Raw genomic sequence first — 13,082 nt, 5'->3', positions numbered from 1 at the left:
TTCGGTGGCTGCTTCTTGTCTCCATTGAATGTGAGACCCTCCATATCCATGCTGGTCTAGTTTTCTAGCCATGTTTCACACCATTCCCCTTTACCTGCTCTGAATTTCTACCATGCTAGACTGTTGCCTGCAACCTGGTCATATTCGGCCTTAGCCTGACAACCTGTGTGGGGTGATATTACCTCTCCCTACCACCAACTCTCTTTCTCCTCCATTTTTTCTTAAAATCTTTATCTAAATTTCTCCTCTGCGCTTCCATGGATCCGCAACTATCTTGAGGACGAGTTCTCTAAAACAGCGTCTCTTTGGCTCATTTCCCTCACTCAGGAGTTTCTCTTGGGAAATTTCAGAATAGAGATCAAATAGAGCCAGTATCTAGACACTATCACGTGGTATCTCATTCTAGGGAAAGACCCCAATAGGAAAAAATATGGAGATTCCCTGCCTTTGGGCTCCAACTACGGAATCAAGGGGAGAGGGCTAGGTCCTGAGGATTTATCCAGTGTCCCGTGTCTTTGGTGGAAGAGAGAGCAATGGCCTGAGGTCTGGACACTCAGAACCTTGTCCTCACCATCTGGAGACTGCTGAGATTCTGGGTAAAGAATTCTGAGCACTAAAGGAAGGATGGAAGGCAGAACACAGACCTGAACTGCAGAAGTACAGGTAGGTGCAGAGAGGCCGGATATCATAGTGAAAAAGAATACTTCCTTGGGAGTGAGTAGAGCTGAGTTCAAATATTGGCCTTGCAAATTTCTGGGCATGGGCAAGGGACAGAACCTTTGTAGGCTGCCTCATTTGTCAAATGATTGAAGGTGGGTGAATGAGGTGGATGGCACATGAGTGAGTGTGTCAGGTACTTCTGAGATGGGTCCCATTCATTCCTCTTTAGGACTTTGAAGCTGGACTTGCCTACTCACAGATTTCCAGAGGCTCACTTCTTTGGCCTTTGAAAATCCACAAGATTGCAGTCTCAAAGTCATCTCTTTCACCTCAATGACAAAATAAACAAACACCAAGACAGACAGAGAATGAAGGCCGTATTCATGGACCCACATGTCAACGTTAAAGAGAGAGAAGGTCCAAGGCCTCCCCCTGATGACATTATCTCTTAGTAGCTACTAACAAAAGAGAGAGAAGAGAAACACTGAGACAGAGAGAGACAGGGGGAGAAAGAGACAGAGATGGACCAAGGAAGAACTGCCAAGGAGAATGGTCAAGGCTCTGGTTTGGTAGCACCTTCTGAAGGAACCCCAAGTTCCTTAAGATGCCATCATCTACCATGTCCTTTGCAGAATGAAACCAGGAATAGAATGACTACACATGATCCCAAGTCTCTCCAAGCCACATTGATGACCCTTCATTGTGACTCTCCCCAGCCTCCTCTACCAGGTGAGTTACATGAGTGGAAATCTCGGAATGTGCCATTCCCAATTCTGCCTATTTTACCAAACCGAGGCTCAGAGAGTTTCAGTAAATGTATTATCATCCAGCTGCCTCCTAATCCATCTCCTTACCTCCAGTCTTTCCTTTTCTTTATCAAGTTACCAACTAAGATTTCCTAAAGCCGTTCTTCCACAAGCATTAGGAAGTACCTCTTACATACCAGTTGTTGAGATGAACACAGAGGCTGGAAGGGGGAACAAAACCAAACCAAGAAGCAACCCCTGCTCTCAAGGAGCTCATGGTGTAAGGAGGATTGCTGTCTGATTGATATTGGTAAATCACACATCTGACTGTGTCAGTGTTCAACTCCAAAACTTTGTGACTTTATTTTATCGAAGACAGAATACACATTTCTCTTTCTGGCATACAGCGTCCTTCACCATCATGATCTTTCCAACCTTTCTGACCTTTCCTGACTCATCTCACTTTGCTGCCCCTCACAGATGCTCCCTTCCAGCTGTTCCTTCTACAAGACATTCCATATCCTGCCTCCAGGCCTTTGTAGACAGGTAGTGTTGTGTGCTGAGAATGCTCTCTTCACCTGTGGTTCAGAGAATCCTCATATTCCTTCAAAGCAGAACTTAGATACCACCCCAGAGAGGATGTTATTCCCACACTGTCAGTGTGCTCTGTCTCCGTCTCTCTGTCTCTGTCTCTCTCCCCTCGCTCTATGTTTCTCTGTGTGTTTCTCTCTTTCTCTCTTTTCATGAAAGTAAAAATTTTGCATTAAAATGAAGATTATATTTAGCATTTATACCCTGATTGCCTCAGTTTCCTCCTCTGTAAAATGAGCTGGAAAAGAAAACGGCAAACCACACTAATATCTTTGCCAGGAAAACCCCAAACAGGGTCATGAAGAGTGCGATATGACTGAACAATTTCTTTGTATATGTTGTTTCTGCCCAGTAGAATGTAAGTTCCTTGAGGGCAGGGGCTTATTTGTTTTTGTCTTCATATTCCCAGCACCTTGTGTAGGATCTGGCAAGTAACAGACAATAAGTCAATGCTTGTTGAGTTCATTGGCTGTGAGAGCAACTTCTTGGACCCTGAATCTAATGCTTCATCTGTGCCAGTCTCCAAGGGCTCCTTTTCCCCTTTCCCTCCCAGTCACCAAGGGTAAAATATAGATCAGAAACTGTATTCTCAGACTTCCTTGTTTCCCTAGGACTCAGTTTTCCCACCTGCCCTCGCCTCCCCACCTCCACACCACCGCCTGGGAGGTGCTAGATTCTTGGATCGATTTTGAATATGCCTGTGTGTGAATGCGTTTTTGTTGTCAGACAGAATGGAAGTTCCTCGAAGATGGATACTATTGCCTTTGTGTCTTTGAACAGCCAGCACAGTGCCTGGCATGTAATATAGGTTTAATAAGGGCTTGTTAATTGCTTTCTCGTGTTGACAATTCTCAAACCATTGGAAAGCATGTGAGGTCACACTGTAAATTTAGGAGTTGGGGATTCTTTACCTGAAGGGTGGTGCAATGGGATTGAGTCCCTTAGTTGTGTTCCTACAGGCTCCATTTTGACAAAACAGGGGTGAAGATGCTACCCATGGCACAAGAAGTCAATAATAATAATAACAATACTAGCTCGTGTTCAGACATTACCTTATGATTTAGAGAGCCCTTATCTCCTTGGAATCACACACAAATCCCATGAGGTGACCGCGAAAAGTATCATTATTTTGAAAGTGAGGCTCAGTGAGATCAAATGACACTCCATGGACAGATAGCTGCTCTTAGAATTGACATTCAAACCCAGATCTCCCCTGAATCCAAGGCTTGCCTTCTATCCATCATGCCATCTGGTCTCTCAATGGAATCTCCTAGTCACTGGCAATATGGATTTTGGTCTCCACCTTCCTGTGCCCCTTAAAGAAAGCCACCCATGTTAGGATATTTCCATGATCCCTGTGGATGGAAGAATCAGTGAGAAATGTACCCAAAATGGTCAGCGAAATATCACATGCTGTCAAAGTCAGAGGAACTGGAGCAGGTGTTGATGTCTCCCAGAGTGGCTTTGTGAATGTCCCTTGTAAAGTGCTTAGAAGCTGCAGTCAGCTCTTCTTCTAACCCTAGGACTTCCCATCAGGTTTAGTTCTGTCTCCAAGCACCCAAACTCTGAAAAGGCGTCCAAGGCACCCAGTTTCCCACCACAACCACCAACTGGCAAGAAAGAGGAAGGACTGGATCTCACAGAGCTGGGGCTCCAGCTGCCAGGGCTCCATGCCCTGAGGATACGCCCTTCCCTGCCAGTGAGGAGATGCTAGGGAACATGGGAGAGGTTTCATGCCAGGTTGGAGGCCCTGGGGAGGGGTTTCATTGAGAGACGCCAGGAGAGGGTATGGGGACAGGGGTAGAAATGGAAGGTGTGCCAAGATTTGCCATGATATCACTTGACTGACTTTTGGGGAGGGAGTGGGCAGCCTTGAAGGACACAAAGATCCCTGTGAACTCTGCTAATCCCAAAGCACTCTGAGCCTCTTTAAACTCACGGGCCAACATCTCCACCAGGAGACCTTTCCTTGATGCTCTGCTGAGGATCACCCCAGCCATCTCCTGCTGTGAAAGTGAGTAATCTTGCACCAGCTGAGCTCTCCTTAGGAAGAGGGTCATGATTTACATCTACTTCCCCCAAGAAATAGGAGAACTAAAATAGGAAACATGAGGCTATCCGTTTATCATCCAACAAACAGCTCAAAGCTTAGGGCATTGGTGCATAAGTGAGAGAGAAAGCCATCAGGATGGCTGAGTTCATGTGTCATTTTCTTTAAAAGAATGATTGTTCATCTTCTCTTGCACATTTTAATTCCTACGTGTAGTACACAATTATTCTCTAAATGAATAATGCTTTGGGACATCCCCATTCATATTAGGAAAGGAACAGATGAAAACTTCAGCCCAAACCAACTTACACATCTACGTGGGATTTGTTAAAGAACATTATTGACATTCACCTGAGGGTTCAGGTTGGCTGGAGCCAGAGAATGAGGCAATTGTCTGTCTTCACTGGGCTGATTCATGAGGAGTGGGGAGGTGAAGTCTTCAAACGTTATTTGGCATTTTCCCCTTTCATTATTTGACTTGTATACCAGTCCTCCTCACTTTGCAGAGGCTCCACGGCAGTGATTGGTGGGGAAGTGAGGTGTCATCTGATCTCAGCGTTCCCAGATCTGTTATGCGATATGTTTAAAAACTGTAATCAATTGCGGGGGGGAGAGGGGAGCAGTTCTCAACTTTCCCGAGCCAGGATCCAGATTCGAAAGCTTGCTATAAAATGATTAATATTCATTCAGGACTTTTTGTCCACTGTTTCCTACATTCAAGTTCTTGTAGCTCTAAGATGGAGCAGCAGGCAATTACTAATATGTGTCAATATCAATTGCCCAGCAGCAATGTGAATTCATTCCCGTTCACTCTCTCACGCACAAAAGTCTTAAATAGTAAATATATCCTTATGGACAGGGTCAGAGGTACCAAAATTAGACCTGAAAGGGAAGAACTAACATTTGTATAACCCCTACTATGTGCCTTACAATGATCTAAGCACGTGATAAATATCTCATTTAATCCTCAGAACAACCGTAGGAGGTAGATGCTATTATCTCTGCTCTACATTTAAGAAAACTGAGGCTCAGTCGCACTGATAGCAAGTGTCTGAGGCTAGAGTCCAGAAGGCCTGAATTCCAAGCTGGCCTCAGATCCTGACTAGCAACGTGACCTTGGACCAGTCACTTCACCTCTATTTGCTGCAGTTCCTCAGCTGTAAAATGGGCATCATAATAATGCCTAATTCTTAGGGTTATTGTGAATATCAAACAAGATGAGATGGTATTTGTGAAGTGCTTACCAGAGAATCTGGCACGTAGTAGGCCGTTGGTAAGTGCACGTACTCTCACACCCACACATACAGAGTGAGAGAGAGAGAGAGAGAGAGAGAGAGAGAGAGAGAGAGAGAGAGAGAGAGAGAAGAATGCATCGTTGCTCCAGTAGCCTCTCCCTTCCCTACCTACGTGTTTTTATTGGGGAATCATGCCAAAGAGGAGCACAGCATCATGGCTAAGTAGAGGTCAATTTGGGACTTATCCAAAAGCAGACCCTCCCTATATGGTCGTTCTTTTTCTGTATTTCAGATAATGCCTCCTAAGGGCTTATCATCCAAATCCATTCATGTTGTGCAGAAGTAAGATGTTCATTTGAGGACTAAAAATAGTGTGTGTGCAAAAGTGTGTGATATTTCTGCATGAGTTTTAAAGGTTTTTTTTCCCATTATCGTTAAGGAAGTCTTTTGAGTTCAACTCCAGATGCAAAAATACAGTCCTCAAAACAGTCTAATCTTCTCCTATACATAGAACCAACCTTTGGGTATTCAATGGGACTCTTCTATTTTAAAATGAAGTTTATATTTATGGGATTGCTTGGAGATCGCAGTGAGGTATTTTGGGAGACTGTGGTCAGGAATGAGAGTATTGACTCAAGGTTCAGAGGTGGAAAAAAGAGTCTGAGAAGGGAAATCATTTACCCATTTGTCACAGACTTAATAATGACTGTGTAAAGGCTAAAGCCTGTGCTCTTGATTTATTTACTCACTGATTTCTTCATTTATTTACTCACTGAAGATAAAGCCGTCTCCACCCTTAAGAAACTGTTGCTCTCTTGGTGTGAAAACAATTAAATTAAAAAATGATTTGGAAATTAAATAAAGAGTAAGCATCAGGGACAGTGCACTTGTACGAGAGTAGGCAAGATAGAATTCTTGTAGGAGGTGACACTGCCCACTTTCCTCCTTGACTTAACACAATGTTGTGTTCTGGTGGCAAGTTTAAAAAGAAAGGAAAAGGAAGAAAGGCAGGAAGATAAAAGCAGGAAGGCAGAAAGGCAGGGGGGCAGGGGGGCAAGGGGGAAGGAGGGAGGGAGGGAAGGAAGCGAGAATTAAACAAAGAAATAGACAAAGAAGTTTTGCTAAATTACAGTCACTAGGAATACAAAGGCAAAACAGCTGGACAATAAAGATGATCTATCTCACTGGGATATGAAACACTAAGTGCTCAGCAGGAAGGGGATTGGAGTTTAGGGAAAATGAATGAAAAACTTTTCAGACAGCAACTCGAAGGAAAGCAATGAAATCAGGCTTCAATATACTTTAGACTGGCCACAGAAAAGGTGGCCAGGAAAGCTTCATACCTCAGCATTCAGAACAGGAGAATATAGACTATGCAGAGCAGGAGAAGCTGGGAGAAGAGGTAAACTACTCAGATAAGCTGGTTATAGACCATTGAAAGCAGGGTGAAGGAGAAAATATGGAACAGGGATGTACATGCCCTATAAGGTTGAGAATAAGAATTTGTGCAATTTTTTCTGCGTTGATGTACTACATGTCTGACACTTCTGCCTTCAGGTTAGAAAATGATATGGTCAGATTGATATCATGCTGCAATTCTCAAAGTGTAGTCTGGAGACCCCCAAGTGTGCCCAAGGCTCTTTCAGTAGGTTGTTCTCTTCAAGATTACTTTCATAATAACACCAGGGCACTTTAATTTCTTTCCTCCATGTTCCTTATTAATTATTATTAACATTTATTTTTCAAATTTTGGCTTCCACATTCTCTCTCTCTCCCTTCCTCCATACTCACCCTCACTGAGGAGGCAAGCAGTTTGATATAGGTGATCCATGTGTACTCATGCAAAATATTTCCATAACCATCATGTTGGGAAAGGCTAACTGTATTTCCCTCCATCCTATTCCACTCACATTTATTCTCTTCCTTCCTTTGACCCTGTCCTTCCTCTACAGTGTTCCCTTCTGATTAACATTTCCTCCCATTTCCTCACTTCTATCATCCTCTCCTGTTATCCACGTCCACCCTACTGTCCTGTAAAGTAAGATAGATTTTCATACCCAACTGAGTGTGCCAATACCCAAATATTACCTCCCTAAGCTAAATCTGATGAGAGTAAGGGACACTCATTCCTTTTCACCTCCCCCTTCTTGCCCTCCATTGTAAGAGTTGTTTCTTTCCTCTTTTTGTGAGATAGTTTACCCCATTTTACCTCTACCTTTCTCCCTCTCCCAGTACATTCTTCTCTTACCCCTTAGTTTTATTTTGCAGATACGATACCTTCATATGCAACTCATTCATTGTCGGGTTTGTGTGTGAGTGTGTGTGCGAGTGTGTGAGTGTGTGTATGTGTATGGATGGATGGATTTACGGATGGATGTATATTTCATCCAGCTACCCTAATATTAAGAAAGGTCTCCTGAGTTACCAATAGCGTCTTTCCATGTGGGACTGTAAACAGTTGAACTTTTAATAAGCCCCTTATGATTTCTCTTTCCTGCTTACCTTTTCATGCTTCTCTTGATTCTTGTATTTGAAAGTGAAAGTTTCTCCTCACCTCTGGTCTTTTTATCAAGAATGTTTGAAAGTGCTCTATTTCGCTTAAATTGGATTGCATGCCATCTTTGGGAGGGAAGAGAGCAGAGAGGGGGAGAAAATTTAAAATTGATGGAAGTGAATGTTGAGAACTAAAAATAAATAAATAAAGTCCTCTATTTCATTGAAAGCTCATTTCCCCGCTGAAGTGTTATATTCAGTTTTGCGAGGTAGGTAATTCTTGATTTTTATCCTGGTTCCTTTGACCTCTGCAATATCGTATTCCAAGTCCTCCAATCTCTTTTAGTAGAAGCTACTAAATCTTGTCTTATCCTACATGTGTTTCCACAATTTTTGAAGTGTTTCTTTCTGGCTGCTTGCAATATTTTCTCCTCGATATGGGAACTCTGGAATTTGGTTGCAATATTCCTAGGACTTTTCCTTTGGGGATCTCAGGATGTGATTAGAAGACTCTTTCAATATCTATGCTCTCCTCTGATTCTAGAGTGTCAGGGTAATTATCCTTAATAATTTCTTACAACATGATGTCTAGGTTCCTTTTTGATCACGTCTTTCAGGTACTGCAACAATTTTAAAATGATCTGTCCTAAATCTAATTTCCAGGCTAGTTATTTTTCCAGTGACGTGTTTCACATTCTCTTCTATTTTCACATTCTTTTCTATTTGTTCATAATTTCTTGATCTCCCACAAAGTCATTAGCTTCGATCTACTCCGTTTTAATTTTGAAGGAATTATTTTCCTCAATGAGCTTTTGGACTTCCTTTTCTATTTGGCAATTTCTGTTTCTTAATGCCTTTTCCTCGTTGGTATTTTCGACTTCTTTTGATATTTTGTTTAGTCTATTTGTTAAAGTGTTATATTCTTCATTATTTTTGGGGTCTCCTTTAGCAAGCTGTTGATTTGTTTTTCATTATTTTCTTGCATCACTCTCATTTCTTTTCCCTTTTCCATCTACTTCTCTTATTTGACTTGAAATATTCTTTGTGAGTTGTTCCACGTGCTGTGGCCAATTCATACTTTCCTTGGAGACTTTAGGTCTAGGAGGTTTGATTTTGTTTCCTTCTTCAGGTTGTATATTTTGATGTTTCTTGTTACCTAAGTGAGATTTCATATTCCGATTTTTCCCCATTATTTGCTTATTTTCCCAGCCACTTCCTTGACTTTGAGGCTCTTTGTTAAATTAGGTCTCTGCTTCCAGTGTGAAGGGTGTCCTGGCCCACACTTCAGGGGTGTTGTGCAGCTGTTTTCAGAGATATTTCTGGGCACCTGTAAATTTTCAGTTCTTCCAAGCTTTGATGATCCAAGAAAAGATGTTCATTCCTCTCCTGGTCTGTGCTTTGATCTGTGAACCATCCCAAACATTCTTTTCTGCCCTGGAACTGTGACGAGGACTTCCTCTCCATTATTGCCACAAACACCACCAGAGCAGTGCTCCTCCTTACTCCAGGGCCACCACCCAGCACTGCAACCCAGATCTTCTTTGCTGAAACCAGGTAATGGGACTTCATAATCCCTAAGTTCCCTTCTAAATGGAAAGGCATGACTCTGAGGGTCCAAGATTTCACCTCCTTTGGTTTGAATGGAGTAGAACTGTGAACCTTAGGATTTTAAGAGGAAAATTGGTCACAGATATTGTACCAGTCACCACGTGCAAGGGAGGGCAGGCAAGACTCAGATGCTAACAAGCTCCAAGGACAGAGGCTGGGGCAGGGGAGCAGCATCAGGGAGTCTGAAAACCCATGCGCAGGCCTTGGAATCCAGAAGAGTGGCATGAAAGTGTCAGAATGATGCTAAGTCTCTATGGCTCAAGGAGCCATTGACTTTTCCCAAGTCGTGCAAGCTACTGAATAAATTGGTTTCAGGCTAGAGAAGGTACAGCAGAATCACTGTAATTCAACATCAAATCCATCCTATTTGATAGTGCTTGCAGATTTCCAACACACTTTTCACACTCACAGGAGCCCTCTAAAGGAGGAAGTACCAATATTCGTGTTTCTTTCTTACAGATTGACTGACTGAGGTTCAGAGAGGCTTCTTGCCAGTGTGATAAGTCTGCAGTGAAGAGTGTTTTAGAGTAGATTCAAAACCACTTTTCCTGCCTCTGAGTGCAGAACGTGTCCCTCAACATCAGGGAACAAAGAATGTGTTTCTTTGTTTCACTTCCAGGTACAAATGGCAGAATGTGAATCATGACCTGGCTTATAGATCCTTTTCTCGTGTTATCTCCAACCTTGAATTCTTTGTAGTGAAATTTGATAAACCACAGAGAACCATGAAAGTTAACACTATGAAATCAGGGACAGGGGAATCCAGTCTGTCCTTGCACTTCACTCTTTCATTCCTTGGCTCCCTTATCCTTTTGGGTTCCAAATCTATAAAGCAGGTAAGATAATCGAGGCAGTAAGATGTAATGGAAAGTTTACTGGCTCTCAGGTCCAGAGCATGGGTTCAATTTTCCCCCCTGACTTGCAGATCGATTTGACCTTACCAATCTTTGAGGCTCTGTGTACTTCCAATTACTTATGTTAGATGTTGAGGATTGGATTGGACATTCTCTAGGTTCTCTTCCAGTTCTTGAATCTACTTTCCTCAGAGAATTATGGAAGCTAGAACCATTTGTTGTTCCTATATACGCAACAGAGGATGCTACCTGAGTCAGGATCTTGTGAAATCCTTCTGGGAATCCCATTAGAGAAAAGAAACATCCAGAAAGTCAGTGATGTATGCAGTTGGGGACAAATTAGTGGTGCTCTGATAGAAAAGTGACGAGCATTTTTCCGGAACTGGGATTAAGCTTCACTACCCGTTGGATGGTGATTCAGATGACTCTAAGGACATTTTGTAAATATACATGGTTAAATGGCAGAACTCTCCAGTTAGCAGAGGAGAAGCTGGGACTTCGTTTGGTGTTGTGCAGCCTCTTCTACCTTGAAGTAGCATACGGGTAATTGCCTCAAACCCCCATTGCCAGGAACTACCTGGCCTCCAACGTCCAAGAAAGAGACGTTTGCAGAACTGATACCATAAGAAGTCATTTGGATGTAAGCTGACTTCAACCTGGGTTTCATGTCTGGAGGAGACACAGTCTCATGAGCAAGTCCCGTGAAGTAAAGATGGGGAGGTTGCCATCTAGCCTGAACACTTTGAGGAAACTGAGAGTCTCAGGAATTACTTCACTAAGAGAAGTCAGGAGTCTTGTTGGAGAGAGGTGGAAGGGGTGTGTGTGTGCTCCAGGCTTTATCATAACATCACATGACTCACTCCTAGGGGAGGTCTGGGCAGCCTTGCAAGGCACACATATCCCTGTGCTCTCTGGAAGTTCCAAAGCACTCCCAGCCTCCTGAAGCCCAGTACCTTAGAACCTTATTTTCTTATGATGAGACCTTTCCTTGTCGTTTTGCTGCTTGCTAGCTTGGTGATTTACTACTGTGAAGGTGAGTCACCTTGCCCTGCCTGATCCCTCCCTGCGAGGGTTGCATTCCCCACTCATCTGGCCCTGACAGCAGGGAACCTATTGGGTCATTCATTTTAGGTCTCAGGGTATTCATGCTCTGGATCACTCTACTTCAAGGAACTCAAAGTATAAGGTATGGAGAATCCATGAGAGGTCCTGTAGTCCATTTCCCTGCCTCTCCAGGCTGAATTAACAAAAAAATGAGTTGCCATATTCTCTCCAGTTTCTTCAGCCTTTGCTGTCTGTGCTGGAGTGTCTTCAGTCAGGAATTATATCAAGGATGGGGAAAGGATCAAAAGGCAGCAAAGAAAGATTATATAACAGCCCAAAGCAGTGTCTCTAACTGTCATAATTTCTCTTTGTGTATTTCATCCACTTCCATGAATATGACGAGAAAGTTCACCTTGGACCGCGTTAGTTTTCTGAGAGATCTCATGCTGACCATAATAGATAAGAATGAATGTGTCAAACAACTAAGTGAGGAAAAATGGAAATTCTTCAGTGAGTTTGTAGTCATATCTTTTGCCAATCCTCTTAGAACTTGTTCATGTTTAGCTGCTATTTTTGAGCCCAGTACCAGATGTAAGGAATAACAGAGTAGATGTCCTAGATTCTTAGACCAGTCCTTTTATTTCTTAGCTAGCCTAGAGAACCAAACCCAGTTGATTTTCTTGGATTCATAAGCTGAGCCAGACTCTCTACTGTGGGTTAGAGAGCTGAGCCTGGCCACTTTGTCTCAGCCAATGTTTAGAGTAGCTCCCTTTCCTGAGGTAAGATCCCTGAGCATGGCTCCTTTCCTTAGATGAGATCTTGAGCTGTATTTCCTTCCCTGCACCAGGACTGAGCCTGGATCCCCTTCTTTCCCAGCCTGATAATCAGCCTAATGTGATTCTATAGCTGAAAAAAATTATCCTGACTTCTCAAGATTTGTGTCCTTTAGTCCCTGAGTTTGTTTTCGTTGGTAAACTGCCAGAGAGTTGGTCGTATCTACTCCAGCTTGAGAGGGGATTTCTCTTTCTATGTCCTGTTGTTGGGCTTTCTTATTACTCTATAGAAATGCAGAAGATTTGTGTGGGTTTATTTTGTAACCTGCAACTTTGCCAAACTTGTTTATTATGTCCAGAAGTTTTTTGCTTGAATCTCTGGGATTTTCGGCCTATATCTTGGTATCATCTGCAAAGAGGGATAACTTAGTGTCTCGTTTGCCCATTTGGCTTCTCTTTTTCTTCTGTTATTGCTACAGGTAATATTTGTAGTGTCATACTGAATAATAATGGTGATAACTGACAACCTTGTTTCACCTCTGATCTTATGGGAAATACATCTAGCTTATCTCCATTGCACACAATGCTTACTGAAGACTTTGGGGAGATACTACTTATTGTTTTATGGAAAGTTCCCTTTATTCTTATGCTCTCCAATATTTTTAATAGGAATGGGTGTTGTATTTTGTCAAAAACTTTTTTCAGCATCTACTGAGATAATCCTGTGGTATCTGTTGGTTTTCTTGTTGATATGATGGATAATGCTAATAGTTTTTCTAATACTCAACCAGTCCTTCACTCCTGGTATGAATCCCACCTGATCATAATGTATTATTCTCATGATAACCTGCTCTATTCTTTTTGCTAAAATCTTATTTAAAATTTTCGCATCTATATTCATGAGAGAAATTGGTCTATATTTTTCCTTGTCTGTTTTGCCTCTTCCTGGGTTAGGTATGAAAGCCATATTAGTATCATTAAGAGTGTTTGGGAAGACTCCTTCCTCTGTTTTGACAAAGAGTCTACAT

Source organism: Notamacropus eugenii, chromosome 2 (genome assembly GCF_028372415.1).
Source record: "Notamacropus eugenii isolate mMacEug1 chromosome 2, mMacEug1.pri_v2, whole genome shotgun sequence".
NCBI classification, from domain to species: domain Eukaryota; kingdom Metazoa; phylum Chordata; class Mammalia; order Diprotodontia; family Macropodidae; genus Notamacropus; species Notamacropus eugenii.
The sequence above is the reverse complement of the archived record's forward strand: the minus strand, read 5'-3'. Positions refer to the sequence as shown.